The sequence below is a fragment of the Drosophila hydei genome, unplaced genomic scaffold, assembly GCF_003285905.1.
Source record: "Drosophila hydei strain 15085-1641.00,03,60 unplaced genomic scaffold, DhydRS2 tig00008116-arrow-pilon, whole genome shotgun sequence".
Taxonomy (NCBI): domain Eukaryota; kingdom Metazoa; phylum Arthropoda; class Insecta; order Diptera; family Drosophilidae; genus Drosophila; species Drosophila hydei.
The window spans coordinates 2453930-2469404 of NW_022045829.1; the positions used below are offsets into that span (position 1 = coordinate 2453930).

The following is a 15475-nucleotide window of genomic DNA, read 5'->3' on the forward strand; positions in this document are numbered from 1 at the left end:
GAATCTGTGGAACGGCTTGACCACCATTCTATACCCTGAGTAAAGTTCTTTTTATATATATGTACAAAATATTAATTCTAGTCGAGTGCAAGTGAAAGGTATTTCCTAGTCGCTCACGAGAAACAATAGAAAATTTTCCCATCTCTTTTGCTACTTTTTATGTGCAAAAAACTAATTTGTCAATATTATATATTTCATTCTACTTTTATTATTGGCCAGCTCATAACAGAGAACTGATAAATGTGTCTAAAACTCGAGCATATGCTGTGCCACAACACATTGCTTGTCAAGAGCCAACAGCAACAACAGCATTTGACAGCCTATTAAAGTAAAAAAAAAATAAAATAAAAAAAAACATTTTTAATACAAACGAATGTAAATAGAACTCAATATACAGCAAAAAAATAGGTATTTACAATTTAAAATAGATAACGCTAGGAAATCTGCTTTAATTATGCACAGCTCGATATGCATTTGTATACATACTTATCGCATGCACTGTTAATAGAGCAGGCCAGAAATCTGTTTGTCCATGAGACACATAATTAATAGAGCATAAACAATGACAGTAGCGAAAAAAGAATAAAATGCTTTAACATATCAATTGAAAGTGGATTAAAAACTAAACAACGATTTGCATGAAATTTTAAATGTGTAATTATTATTTCTGCAATGCTAAGATTAGTTACAGAGCTGACTGGAAGGGAGAGGATACAGATTATATGAAAACAAATTAATATAAAAATATATAATATATATATAAATAAATATATAAATATAAAAAAAATAAATAATGATTCTCATATTAGGTATATAAGATAAGGATTAATAAGTAAATAAACTGCAGCAGCACATTTTGTATCTGCAGATTTTCAACAGTTAAAGTTTAAACGTTAAAGACGTTTCTCAGTTGATGAAAACTTCCAGCTCTTTAAGGGACAGCGCAACAATAAGTCTCTAGTTCATTATGCCCATGAAATGCTTTTCGCTTATGAAGAGATAAATGTATCTAGCATAGTGTAACATGAATTTTAAATCATCAATCTATCCATTGTACTTTCCATTCCACAATAACAACAAATACTTTAGAAGGAACTCATTCCCAGCATTTGCTGACAATTTACACTCAAATTTCTTTCTGCTCATGGCTCGCCCTCATATTTGCATTTTTATCATTTCAATTTACAACTGTTGCAAAACTATCACAAGGCAATGATAAACATTTGCTGTTCAAACATATTCACAATTTTCTTATGCATATCTAATTGAATTCCATTCACAGTACACAGAATTCTTATCATTAGATTCCAATCGAGAAGTTCACATGACTGGAGAAGGGCACAATCAACGGACATTTTTGGTTACTTCGAGTTGATTACCAATTGTCAGGTGAATCGTCAATCGATTCCACCTGGACAAGCCGACACTCGCTTTAGCTCTCTGAATATGAATGATGCACAAGACAAATTGAAAGTGCCACGAACCGAACGAAATGAAAAATAATCAAAAATATATTACAAAAAAAAAAACTGAAATATAAATGAAATAAAGTGTAAAGAGAAAAGTTTGCCGCAAAACAATTTCTTCACATTTTGCTACTCGACTGATGTCAATATTAAATGTATTGCCATTGCAGCAATATTACTATGTATACATATCTATATATATATATATATATGTATTGTGCACAAGTGGGCGTGGCATGTGCGTGCTTTACAGCTAAGCCAGTCAGTCGCCTTTGATCTCGATGACGTTGTCAATGTTGTTGATGCGCAATTTCTCTACAACATTTTTCGAACATCATCAATTTTTCTACTTTTTTTCTATAGATATTTTGTTGTCACATTGTTGCTGTTGCTTCTTTTGTTATTATGGCTATCTATTTGTCAATTTCACTGTAAGTATGTGCGCACACTCACACAAATTTGTCAATAGCTCAATGATGATAAAGGCAATTCATAGCTGTAATATAATAAAAGAGCAAAATATGTTGTATACCTGAGATAAATTGATGAAATTTGGTTGCTGAGTGTATAATAATATAACGATATAATCTAATAAAAAATAAGACAGTTCTTGTGCTCCCTAATAATGCTGCAATTTTAGAATGAATATGAATGAAAAAATGTAAAGAATATTGTTTATAATATTCAACATATGTATTTATATATTTAATCAGATATATGTGCTTATGGAAGCTACTTTTTTGACATTTTCTAAAGTGGGAATGGAATTATAAGGTAAGATATCTTGACGAAGCGAAAAAGATATTCTTCAAATTAGAATTTTTAAATTGTATGTTTCTTGAAATAAGTTAATAGCCTTTTTAGTTATTTAAATATATTTTTGGTATTTAAATATTATTTTATGTATTTTTTTGCTTATCCTGAATTTTTATAGAAATTATTATAGTTTTTTATAGAAATTATAGAAAAAACAGAATTTTACTATTATTCTGATTATTGAAAAGCCTTTATTTATTTTTTTCTTCATTTTGGCGATTATTTTTGTTGAGTAAGTTAAGGTATTGGTGGAGAGTCTTATACTAATTCTCATAAGAATAAATTATATATGTCAATTGCCATAGAGAGAACACAAGCTTATGCTTATAAATACTTTTTAAATATATTTTATTTTGTATTTATTTATATAAATTTTAAGTCCAAAAAAATGATATGCTTTACATTCAATGTCAAATTTCTGTAATGTGTTATTATATTTATAAAAAAATTCCAAAGAAGAATAAATTTTTTCCCAAATATGTGTAAATTGTATTCATATAAAAAAAATCATAACTTCGTTGTGAAGCACTCAGATCTCGCATTTAATTAAATGATGACTTAAATAAAAAATTATTTTCCTATTCCTTTAATTAACAAACTAAATATACTTGAGCTCGTATTATACAATTTTATGCAAAACATTTTTAATAATTTGGACAAACTTTATCTATGCAAACTGTAGGAAAACCTACACAAGTACGTTCAAGCTTAAACTTTTGGGTATCGAATAGCCCAAGCATATGGATGGACATACAGCTAGTAGGACAGGGCTTGATAGACTTGGCTACTGTTGCTACTCAATAAAATATAAACTATGTATCTAAGGACTCAATTTGCAATTACGTAGCTAATAAATAAGTGAAATTGATTTTTAGTGATTTACATATTCATATAAATAGATATATATAATAAATAAATTCTGCTCTGTGACATATTTTAATTATTCAATTAAAAATATTAATTAACCATATCTGCTAGCACTTAGCCAGCTAAGCATGCCATAGATGTGTGCCATAGTAACGGCAGCTCAGTTGCCATGGCCATGCCCACGCCACTTCAAGTTGGTTAAAAACTTGCCGCGCGTATAAAAGTATGCAACATGTTTGCAGTTTTGTTGCAAGTGCTGCGACGACGTCGACGCGCAGAGAAGTTGCCCGTTTTAAGTTTCACTTTCGGGCCCAAGTGAATTTATGCGAATGTGTATATGTGCGCTAGTGTGCGTGTGTGTGTTGCCTTAAGGTGCACATAACAGTTAAGTAATGGTTAAAAACTTTGTCGGCTGCGCGGCAAGCGCGCCTCGCCACCAGGTAGACTTAATGTGGCACGCATATAACAAGCTATGCGATATAGAAAACTTACACACACACACACACAGGCACTCGCACTCTCGCCCAACAATGTGCAAGTTGTGCAGTGTGTGGGCGTGGCCTAAGCTGCTCGCTGCGCAACTTTATTAGTTGGGCCCACCTTTTGGCTTTGGTTAAAGCCCTGGGACTGAATGTTTCACCGAGTTGCGTCTCGAGTTTTCTCCGCTTCTTGATTATGAAAACCCTCCGCCACATAACTGTAATCAATTTTCTTGCCATGGCCAGCAATTTAAATATTTAATGCAGCACGTTGCCAACTTTCCCAAGTTTTCTCCTTCTAATTCCTATTTTTTTTATTTTTATCTCTTTCAACTACTCTTGTAATTAGCTAAAAAAAAACTAAGCACTTAATTCTCTGGTCTACACAACAAAAAGTAAAAAAAAATAAAAAAGGATCATAGTCGAAAAATTTAATGAATGCAATTTGTAATAAAACGCATAAGAAACGAAAAGTCGAAAAGTTTTTTACTTACTTCATTAATGAGCTAATAAAAAGAAATATATAAAAAAAGGAGTCAAACTATTTGAAAGTGGAGCGCTAGCTGCGTGTTCGGCTAATAAAATAAATGTTCTGCGCTCTCGGACACTATCAAACTTCGCTGTTTTAAAAGGAGAAGGTCAAAATGAATGCTTGACTAACAAATACTGTGCGAATTGCAGATTTGTTTGTTTCTTTTTACAAATTTTCGTTTTCATTTAATTATTTATCGTATCTTTTATTTTGTAAGCTCTATATATTAGTAACTAAATTATTATTATGCTATAATTTTAAATTTAATGTTTATATATTTTTACTATTAATATTTTAGTTTTATATACTATCAAATATATTAGAAATAAATATACAAAAAATTGATTAGACTCCAAATAAATAGATATTTTTAGATATTTAAAAATTAATCCCTTAGAATAATATACATCTTGTTGACAATGTCTAGGTCTTAAAATTTAATTTGCAAGCTCAAAAGCTGTTTGCCTTGCGTAACTATTGATTTGGCTTTACAGAGTATATTTTCTGAAAGAAACTATTGCTCATTTGCCTTTGACATACTTGATGTTAGCTTCTCGTCTTTTCTTCGGCAGCACGTTTGTTGCGAGTATCAGCACAAATGGAAATGCTTCATAACAGCTACGCCAACTAGAAAACATCTTTTCTAAACAAAAGGTAAGTCTTAACTCAAGTACCCAAAAAAATAAAAAATAATATGTATATATATATAGATGCAAAAATACGCTTAAAAAATGTGAGAAATGCGTATTTTTGAGTTCATTTTTTGCGCCCTGCTCTTAACACAAAAAATATATATATATATATAAAATAAAGAAAGTTACAAAGGAAACAACTTTTGTTATAAAGCGTGTCCTGTGGCAAATTCTTTTTCGCTCTGACCCAAACATACAGTAACAGAAAGGAGCTGCCAGAGCGAGAGAGAGAGAGAAGCTCTTCTTCTTGTTGCTTTTGCATGGCTTCATCTTGGCATTTTCTTTCTATCTTTTATTTTTGTTGTATTCCTTTTCATTCCTTTCCGCTTTCAGCGAATTAAATGGCATGAAATTAAAAGTTACTACGAGAATTTTTGTGCTGCATTTGCAGGAAAACGTGAGAAATTATAAGCACAAAAGGCGTAAAGGGGGCGCGCCATGAAGGGCACAGCAAAACGGAACGAAAAGGAAGCGCCAACATGCGAAAAAATGATAAAATATGAAGGGATATATAGAATGAAAGAGGGCAGAGACAGAGGCAGCGAGCGAACGCGAGTTGTGTTGCGGCAGAAAGGAAAGAACAAGACAACAGCCAAATCTGCTTAAATGTCCTGACCAATTGTAAGCCTTTCATTTGCTTGCCTTGGTATAATTCTTTTAAGTAACTGCTCTTTGTTTGTCTGGTCCGCAACTGCCCTCACTTAATATATATATATCTATATTTATATATATATATATATATATGTATTCTTAACCTTGCTAGAAGAAAAAAGAAACAAATTGTGTTGCAAAATAAATTTATGACTTATTATTGTCGAGTAATGGCCAGCAATGGACTTGAGAACTGCAAAATTGTTTGGGGATTTGCTGAGCAGCTCAGCTATTAAAGCTGAGCACAAATAGCAAAAATATAATCATACAAGCAGATAGCTTTGTTCAATTTAACTATTAAAATTAGTTGAAAATATTTGAAATATTTAACTATATTTTTATTTTATATCAAATTATTTTATTTATTGAAGCGTTCAAATATTTAAAATAAATCACATTTGTTATGAGAACAGCTTAAAGACTATTTAACAAGTTATAAATATATATATATATATATATTATATATTATATATATATATATATATATATATATATATATATATATATATATATATTTATTTATACATATATATATATATATATATATATAAAATAAAAAAAATACATATTCATATAAATATAGCCTGTGTTTTCTAAGGTTATTCAACTTTGACTTGCCAAAACCGTTGTATTTTAACAACTGATATTTTTCTTTTGCTGACTTTGACTTGAGGTTTTATTCTGAATAGACAAACATTAAAGGAACGCCTGCAATTTGTAGAAATTGTATATCAAAATATTTTTTGTGTTCGTCAAACTTATGGAACATTATGATGAAGTCAATTTTTGTTTGAATGGGTAGCAAATTAATTTAATTTTTATTTAATGATTCAAATTTTTAATTCATGAAATAACTATAATAATAAATTCAAATAGCTTAAGACCCTAAAATATTATAAAGCCTAAGCCAAAACTTGGCAGTCAAATTGACCCACCATAGCAAACACAACAACCACACCACACCACGATCCACCAACTCACCCACGACTTAAAAAGAGCTCGAGGCAAACATTTGAACTTCCATTGTCCTATTAACACCACACATATTGAACCGAATCAGTCAAAATTGAACATTACGCTTCAAGCACTGACAGCATTTGAATATGCTGTCATTCCATGGACAATGTGGCTGATTGCAGTTACCAAACACAGCCAGAAACACTGTAATATCTCAAACTGTGTTCGTGTTTAGTGCAACAATATATTTGTTTTTATATATATTTTACTTATATATTTATTGACTTTTATTTTATTTATTTTTAAAATTCCGAAACCAAATTTTATTTTATTTGTCTATTATTTTTGAAAGTTTCATGAACAGTTTTATATTTTATATTATTCTGCCGCAAGTTTGTGACATTTAAATTCTAATTCTTTGAATATATAAAACTACTTAAAATTCTATAAAATATTCAGCAATTGTTTCTTAATTTATATATCATAAGATCTTTATGTATTTACTTCATAAATTCTTTTGCTTAATTTGGCTCTAAAAATGTTCAATAAATTTTTCTTGCAAATCATTTTATTCCAACTTATATTTAGCACTAATGCAACAAAATTGTATGTCACACGTTATGCTATTGTGCTGCAACTTCTATTTAATCTGCATTTTTTGTATTGTGTGTTTTTTTGCTCTGCCCCAAATCCTTTGGCAACTAAACGCTCCATGTAATATCCTGCGCGTTGTACTTCTCGATACATTTTTAAAATATTTTTTTCTATTTTTTTTTGTTATCTATTGCGCGGGCCGAAAAATACATTTTTTCAATCATTTACTGATAGATTTTTCGTTGTGGTTCTATTGCCGGATGCTGGACGAATGGGCTAGGACAGACGTAGGCGAGAGTCGTGGCACACACACACTCTCGCGATAGTTCAAAGTGTTGTAAATATTTGTTTTACAACGTTGTTTGCAGTTGGTGAAATTTGCAACCATTTTTTATGCTCCAAAACTGACGCTCGTTGGAATTGCGTTTGAGTTGCGGCTGGCAGGGGTATGAGATAATCGGGTTCGGGGCCTGGGGGTTTGGGGCTTCGCTTGAATATAGGTCTGGCAACTGTTATTGAACGGGTGCCACGGCGCGGGGCTTGTTTATTTATTTTCGGCTGCATTTTGACGTGGATTTAGTGCGAGCTATTTTGTTAGCCGTCTCACTAATATTTGATGAGCCTGGAACTGTCTATTTTCAGCTACTCTATGTATATCATAAAGCTGCGCAGAGGGTATATTAGAATGGGCAGTGCAGTTGTTGAATGCAGTAGAATATTATTATTATTATAAATATTATTAAGCTTAATATTTAATATATAAATATTATTAAGCTAATTAATTTAAAGTAGTATTTATATAATTTTACCTAAATAAATAATTATCTTTCACATTGAAATTTACAGAGCATTTCGCAGTCTCGAATCGCCAACTAACTCACATTCTCAACTATTTTTTAAAACACATTTATTTGATTGGCAAACGTTTCAAAAGTAATTGCACTCAAATTCAGAGAGCATATTGACGAAATTCAATATTGCTAAGGTTAAAGCTGACCCAACGCTGAGGCACACAGTCGGGGCACGCCCACAGTGCCGCCTGCTGGAGAACCCCTTGATTGCTGCTAATGGTTGCTGGGCAATTTGATAATGCGCTGAGTCCACACAGTTTAATTGAGTTGGGTGTGTAGGAAAGATGGCAAGCGGCAGAGCTGGCTGAGCGGCCGGTGGACTGTCTTAGTGCCTGGCCAAAAGCTGTCAGGCAACTAAGGCTAAAGCAACGTTTGCCTGCGCCTAATTGCATTTACGCTAATCCAATAGATTAAGACGCAGCTGGGGCCCGTTGACTGTTGCCTGCTGCCTGCTGCCTGTTGCTTGTTGCAACCTAGCCTGTTGACTGTTGCCTTCTGCTGCTGCTGCTGTTGCTGCCTCCACTCTTGCTGTAATGCAATGCAAAACAATAACAAAATTATGCTACCAGCAGCTGACAAGCTGCCACTCGCATTGAACTTCAAAAGGAGCGACAACTGCGGCATTTTGCCCGTCTTCATATTTCGCTTAACATTTTCCAGCAAAGTTTTCTTAAGTTTTCTTTTTCATAAATTTTTACTTTTAATCTTCTCATTTAATTAGCGTCATGCATAAATTATTAAATGCATATCATCTGGCTGGCACCCATTTTCCATTCAGCTTCTTCACATGCTCGCATTTTGGCCAACTAATTATATGTTGACATGACATTTATTTGACTTGCATAAATTAGCCAATTAGTTGAGTGCCGCAAATGAAGTTAGCTTACAGCTCTCACGCAGGTGGGTGTGTGTGTAAGTTAAATATATATGTGTGTGTGTTGTGTCATAAGTTATACGCACGGGTCCTAAGGTAGGTTTGACGGAGTTCAACATTTGGAGGCATAGCTAAAGTTCAAGTTTGTTTTGAATAATTTGCGCGAGTTGAAGTAGAGCAAGATATACATATATATATATACCTATATGTCTATATATACATATATATAAATATATATATGCATACTCTGCTTTGTCTACTTACCACGTCCAATCAAGCAAATCGTTCTATGCTTCCTCACATATTTTATTCACTCTCAGCTATTCAGTCTAAATTGTTTACTTTACTTTCATAGAATGAATACTAAAATGCCATAGCCAAGCAGCTCTCATTACATTTATTAATTAGCCAACACGCAGTGCTTAAGTAATAGCCATTATGGCCAGCTCTGCAATAGGCCTGCCTAGCAGGCTGTCAACTGCCTGTCAGAGCTGGCAGCCTTTAACCAGTCAGCCTGCAGCTGCTACGCCCACTGAACACGCCCTCAATCACACACATATAAATCGTCAGGGACAAGGTGGCAAGGTGGCATGATGGCAAGGTGGATGGCTGCGAATATTTTGGACACAAGTGCAACGCGGCGTATACTCAATGTAACTGCCACGGCTGAGTGCAATAGCCCAGCGCACAGCCACGCCCACACAATTGCCAGACGACGCTTGTCATCATTAGATTAGAGTGCACACCAATACACGCACACCAACACACACACGCACACTGAGACAAAAATTAAACTGTTGGGCAACTGCGTTTTGCTTGTCAGGATGTGCGTTAAATTGTAAAACAACACAAAGCGATTGGTCTAGTAGGGTGTAGCAGGGTGTAGCTGGGGTGTAGTAGGGTGCAGCTGGGGTATAGTAGGGCTATAGTTGAGTGTGCAGCTGTATGTCTGCTGTCTGCTTTGGCTGGGATCTGCCTCTCTCTCTCTTTCTCCTTCTTCCTCTCTCTCTGTTGCCAGGACTGTCATGCTGTGGCCGGCTTTCGTTTATTTTTGCGTATTAGACGCTGCTATTTTGTGCTTATTGTTTCCCGGCGCACAAAAACAGAACACAGCAGACTCTTGCCCTTCCTTCCTCCCTCCCTCACTCTATTTCGATATGCCACGCCCACAATGCCTTGGTGGCACTCCTCAAATTGTTAGCCCTGTTATTTTTCGGTTGTTTGGGTTCTTGGTTGTGTTCGCATTGTCAGCTCATTTGTAATTTTTGCGCAACGATTTCAAATTAAGCAACCGGAAATGAGCTGACATTTTGCCAGTGTTCTGCTGTCCTCAGTGTTCGTGTTCGTGTTGTTGGTGTTGCTGTTGCTGTTGCTGTTATTCTGGCATTGGTTTAACGACGCTTCGAGCTGCATTTAAAGCTGCTCAAAAGCACATTTGCTGCTTACATATTGTCCATTATGACAATATTAATATTTACATTTTGCCAGCCATTGTCCTGTCATAGAAACATATCCTTCTGCATATGCGAGTGTGCGTGCGTGTCTGTGTTTTTACTGCACACATGTTCACTTCGCTTCTTGTCGGTTGCATTTTGTATTTTCTTGTTTATTATTGCTTCATTCACTGAGCTCCACTTTTGGCCCCCACTTGCTGGCGCTTGTCAATATGCTTGCCATAGCTGTGCAGCGTTTTCATCATTTGATCCTTCAAACTTTAAGTTGTTTTCATTATTGTTCTCTGCATTTCTCGATTGGGCATCTTCTCTCAATTGCATTAAAGTCATTTAGCAAGCAGCTTATTAGACACTTTGTTTATTTATTTTTGTGCCAGGGATTAGAGCCTTAAGTTGACTGTTTGAAATTTAGTAAGGAGCTAATATATATAACAATATGTAAGTCGAGTGAAATGATACACAAGTGTGCAAATACTTGTGTAAGTAAGCTTCGTATTTTAATCAAATAATCAAATCTAATTAAATTAAATATAAATTGAAACATTTTCAAAGTTAACTCAATTTTAAATTTATTTAAAAGAAGTTTCGTGCAGTTCATGAGAAGTAAGCTGTATTAGTTATGAATATATTCAATATTAAGTTATTTATTTAAATAATTGATTCAATTAAATATACAAAAATTCTCTTGAATTTTCCATGAAGAATTATTTGTTTTTTAAATAAATAAAATTATATTTGGGTCAAAAAACGATGATGAAAAAAATCTTGAATATACAATTCTACTATATATTATAATATATATATATATTTAAAAAGAAAGTATTAACACATATATAAATAACACATTTATATATTATAAAATGTTACATTTAACATTATAAATAATACAAAACATATATGCAATTTTAAATATTTTTTAATTTAATTAATAATAATTATAATATTTTTTTTAAACATTTTTAATTTTTTTTTAAATGCATAACTTTCAATTTAGTTTTACGAGCAACCATTAACATGTACTCTCGCTGTTAACTCAACACCATAACACTGTTAAACTACAAAATTTCCCCAACATGGGCATAAATTCGAACTAAAGAGCTTTCGACAATTTACATTACGCTTGCTGTACTCACACACACATACACAAACATAGAGAGTCAGCTGTTGTAACGCTCACCAAGCAATAAGAATGCCAACACACACGAAGTGAGCGCTATATGGCCGGCTATACAGAACATCGGCTATGGCTTTCGTTAAGTGACGAAACGAGCAAGCGAGCGAGCGAGCAAGCATCGCGATGCTTCGTGAGAGCAGCCCGAAGAGCAGTAATGGGGCGAGACAACAGCGTTGGCAACAGCGGCCCGCTGCCGGCGACTGAGACAGGCAGAGGACGACAGCTTCCTGCTGCTGCTGCTTCAGTTACGTTGATAATGTCAAAACGTTTGGTTCGCTGTGCTGCTGCCGCTGCTGTTGCTGCTGTCGCCGCCGCTGATGCTGCTGCTGCTGCTGCCAACGACGACGCTGTCAATACGCAAGAACAACAACACGAAAACAACATCGAAGCAATAACAACAACAAAACAAATCGTTGCACAGGCCGCGCTAGCTGCCTAAATAAATAACAATTAACGAACAGCAACCAAAATTGATAAACAATTCAAAAAAAAAAAAAAATTACAAAAAAAAAACAGATATAAAGTTAAGCAACACATAAAATAGCAACAAAATGCAGCCCATGTGTCAGAAATTTTGAGAATTAATATTTCACTAGAGATTTGTGTGCCAAAAAGCAAAACTTTTTCTGTTTTTACAACTTTTGTGTGTTTTCGGACAAACACTGTGCTCACTGATTATTCGTTACATTTTTTGTGTTGCGCGTAAAATTATGAAAAATATGTGAAAAATGCGCTACAATAACAGCAACAACAACAACAACAACAACGACAACAACATTTGAGGCACTTACGCAGGTGAAACACGGTCCGGTCTCGCTCTCAATAACGTTCTGGCTCTGGATGCCGGTTCCAGGTCTCAGTCCACAGTCTCAAAGTTCAAATCCCACAACGACGTCAACGCCGTGTTTAACTCGTGTGTGAGTGTGTATGTGCGCGGACTGTGTGTATTTTTATACAAGACTTCAACGTTGTGTAATACTGTAACGTGCTAAATTTATTAATTTATTGGCACAGACTGCAAATAAACAAAACCAACAACAACAGCCACAACTACAAAGAGCAACATAACATGCACAATTTGTTATGCCCCAAAGGTGAGCCGCAATCAGAATACTTTTTTTTCTCTTTCTGCTTTCTAGTTGGAATCGCATTGAACAAAAAGTAACTGAAAGCTTTAGGAAATAGTAACTGATTCGTAAATGATTCGAGGAAAACTATCGAACTTCTTGAACTCTCTTAAGCTTCATTTACTGCTGCGAAAGTCCACTGCAATAAGTTTTCACTTAGAGTAAAAAGCAGAAATAAAAGTTTATTAGAAGTAGATTTGAGATCTGAGAAACAGTTATTGGTGCAAAAAAGTTTATATTTCTAATTAGATATTTTAAATGAAATTTATAATTATATTATAAATGAAATTTATTTAAAGGTGCATTTTAAGTGATTCGGAAAATCGTATGAGATTCAAAGATTATTAGAAAAAAGATTAATTAAAAAATGTTTTATACATAGGTAAATTCATTAAACATTTCTTATAATTTAGACAACCACTTTGAAGTTCTTCAACATTTTATGAATACTGAAAAAAAATTAGAACTTCCCTTAGACGAAAACCTTACTTAGGCCAGCTCGTAAAAATATCCATTTTAAACATTTTAAACTTTTATATAGTTTATGGAAAAAACTTCAAGATGCTAATTAAACTTTCTTTTGCATTTTTTGAATAAATTCCTGACTTGTTAAAAAATCAAGGACAATTATTGCAAAAAAATAATATGAAAGATAATACTTACTTAAAAATTATATAGATTTTCAAGACTTGAGGTCTAAAAGTGAAAATACGAAAGGTCGCCAGATACCTGAAACCTTTAAGACAAAGCAATTCCGAGAAATCTGTGCATAGTTTATATTTCAAGTTAATTTCATTATATTAATGAAGTCGTCTAAAAATATAAATTCTCCAAGTTAATAACTAATTTTCAGAGATTTATAAAACTTGAACAAAAACTGTCATGTAAATCTCCAAGGATAGTTTTTAACTTAACACAATTCACATAGAACACAATTCAAATTCACAGATATTTATTTATTTAAATATAAACAGAGTTCTCCTACAAAAAACAATGCCCAAGTTAAATTGGCATATTCTAAAGCTATCTCGTAACAACATAAATTTGCTTAAGAAATAATTAAGCAAATTAAAGTTTCACAAAGTGTTAAAATCATTTCCAATCTGTGAGATTATTAGGAACATTCCAAGCAAATGAACTGGCTTAGGCAAAAGTAAATTCAAAATTGAATTATTATTCATATAATTCGACAATTACTTTAAAGCTTTATGCTAACGCTGTGTTTGTATGTGAGTATGTGTGTATTTAAATTATATGCCAGAAACAGGGCGTATGATTGATAAACAATGAGTCTGCTTAATCTGAGCTGCATTAATTTGTTGCCGCAAATAGAGACCAACTTGTCGTATGCGTAATGTGCAAGAAATTAATTTTACCAAAATAACCAAACACAAATATTTGGCAGTTTAGGTAAACTGAAATCAATTTAATATTCTACTATTTGGGGATAGGGAGAAATCAGTTTAGTCGAATGTGTAGCAGTGACATTTCTGCAGAACTGTAAAATATATAATAATAATTATATATATTAATAACTAATATATATGAAGATATATAAATTTATATTTATAAAAATGATGTTGAAAATAAGCAAATAATTATTTAAAAAAAATGAAAAATTGTTTTATAATTTATATCTATTTTTTTATTACAAACTTTTTAGCTTAGCTAACATACATTTTTCGTCATTAATATTATTTTTTTTTTTTTTAATTTATAGTCCAAATTTAAATCAATGTTAATATTTATTTATTATTTATTTCTAATTTTCATTAAATTTTCCTTCTTATTTGGTTTGAGAGCTTTAATCAATGCTTGGATCTTGTAGCCATTCCGCTGCCAGTTTGAGAAATCGTTGACATGCCTTCTCGCAGGCCGCCAGACTTGTATAGACCTTCGGAAAGCAAATGTCACCACGTTGCAGAGGCTCACAGACGCCATCGCCATAAGTGAACTTCATTGTATTCTTATCATAGTCATGGCAGACCTTGGGCCTTGCATCATCGACCTCTGTAAAGCAAAAGCATTCGTTGCACACGTACTTTCCAAAAACTTGAAGTAGACAAATATATCAGCTCGTATTCTTATTTATGTAATTCATTTTTAATTGTTATTTACCCGTGGGCAAAGCTAAAAGCAGCAACACTCCGAACATATTCCAATCACCAACTGAGCGAGTGAACGAGATGCTAATTATAACTGCATCTAATCCAATTAGCAATGCAATTAGGAAAGCTAAAGTCTGTGTGTTGCGGTCGAATTTATTGACTGAGAAGTTAGTTTAAGAAGTTCTCTTTTGAATTAAAGGTGTCGAGACAGTTATTGTTGTAATAAATAAATAATTATAACAAATTCCTTTTGTAAATTGCTTCTACTTGAATGTTTCTTATCAGTAACTCAACAAAATTAAAGACTCAAATGTGATCAACTTTACTGTGTAGCTATTTAAGGAATCTAGCAATTTTATCTTAAGCGGACATCGCTATTAGAAGCTTCAAACTGCTTAGAAATTGTATTAATATGGATTTATCTTATGAGATTTCGATAATACTTTTCTATAACACAATTAGGATTAAAAAATAAAAAATATATAAAAATAAATATTATAAATTGTATTATTACTAAAACAAATATATTGTAAATCTTCAAAGCAACTGCCAGTTATATATAAGAAAGAAAGAAATAAATTTAAAACAGATAAAATAGCTTTTAAAACAGGCTATAGCTGGGCAAATGCTAACATATTTAATAAGAATGTCTAAACTAGTTACTCAAATTTAGTTAAATGAATTCAAACACCCAGCTTTTGGTGTATTTAATTTCCATGCAATTCATTTGTAAACTTACCATGCTGTTGTATAGCTTTCAATTAACGCGTTGTTTCGCCAAAAAAAAAAAAAAAAAAATAAAACTGCATAAAAATATCAGCGATTGAAGCCCC

At 32.9% G+C, this 15475-nt stretch overlaps 1 protein-coding gene across 1 annotated transcript in view; it reads left to right on the plus strand.

The window, feature by feature from the left end:
* Positions 1 to 11965: 11965 nt before the first annotated feature.
* Positions 11966 to 15475, plus strand: part of LOC111593659 — a 56250-nt gene continuing 52740 nt past the window's right edge. The window contains exon 1 of the mRNA XM_023306545.2: positions 11966 to 12501. The gene's annotated coding sequence lies outside the window, so the exon portion shown is untranslated. The remainder of the gene's footprint in view (positions 12502 to 15475) is intronic.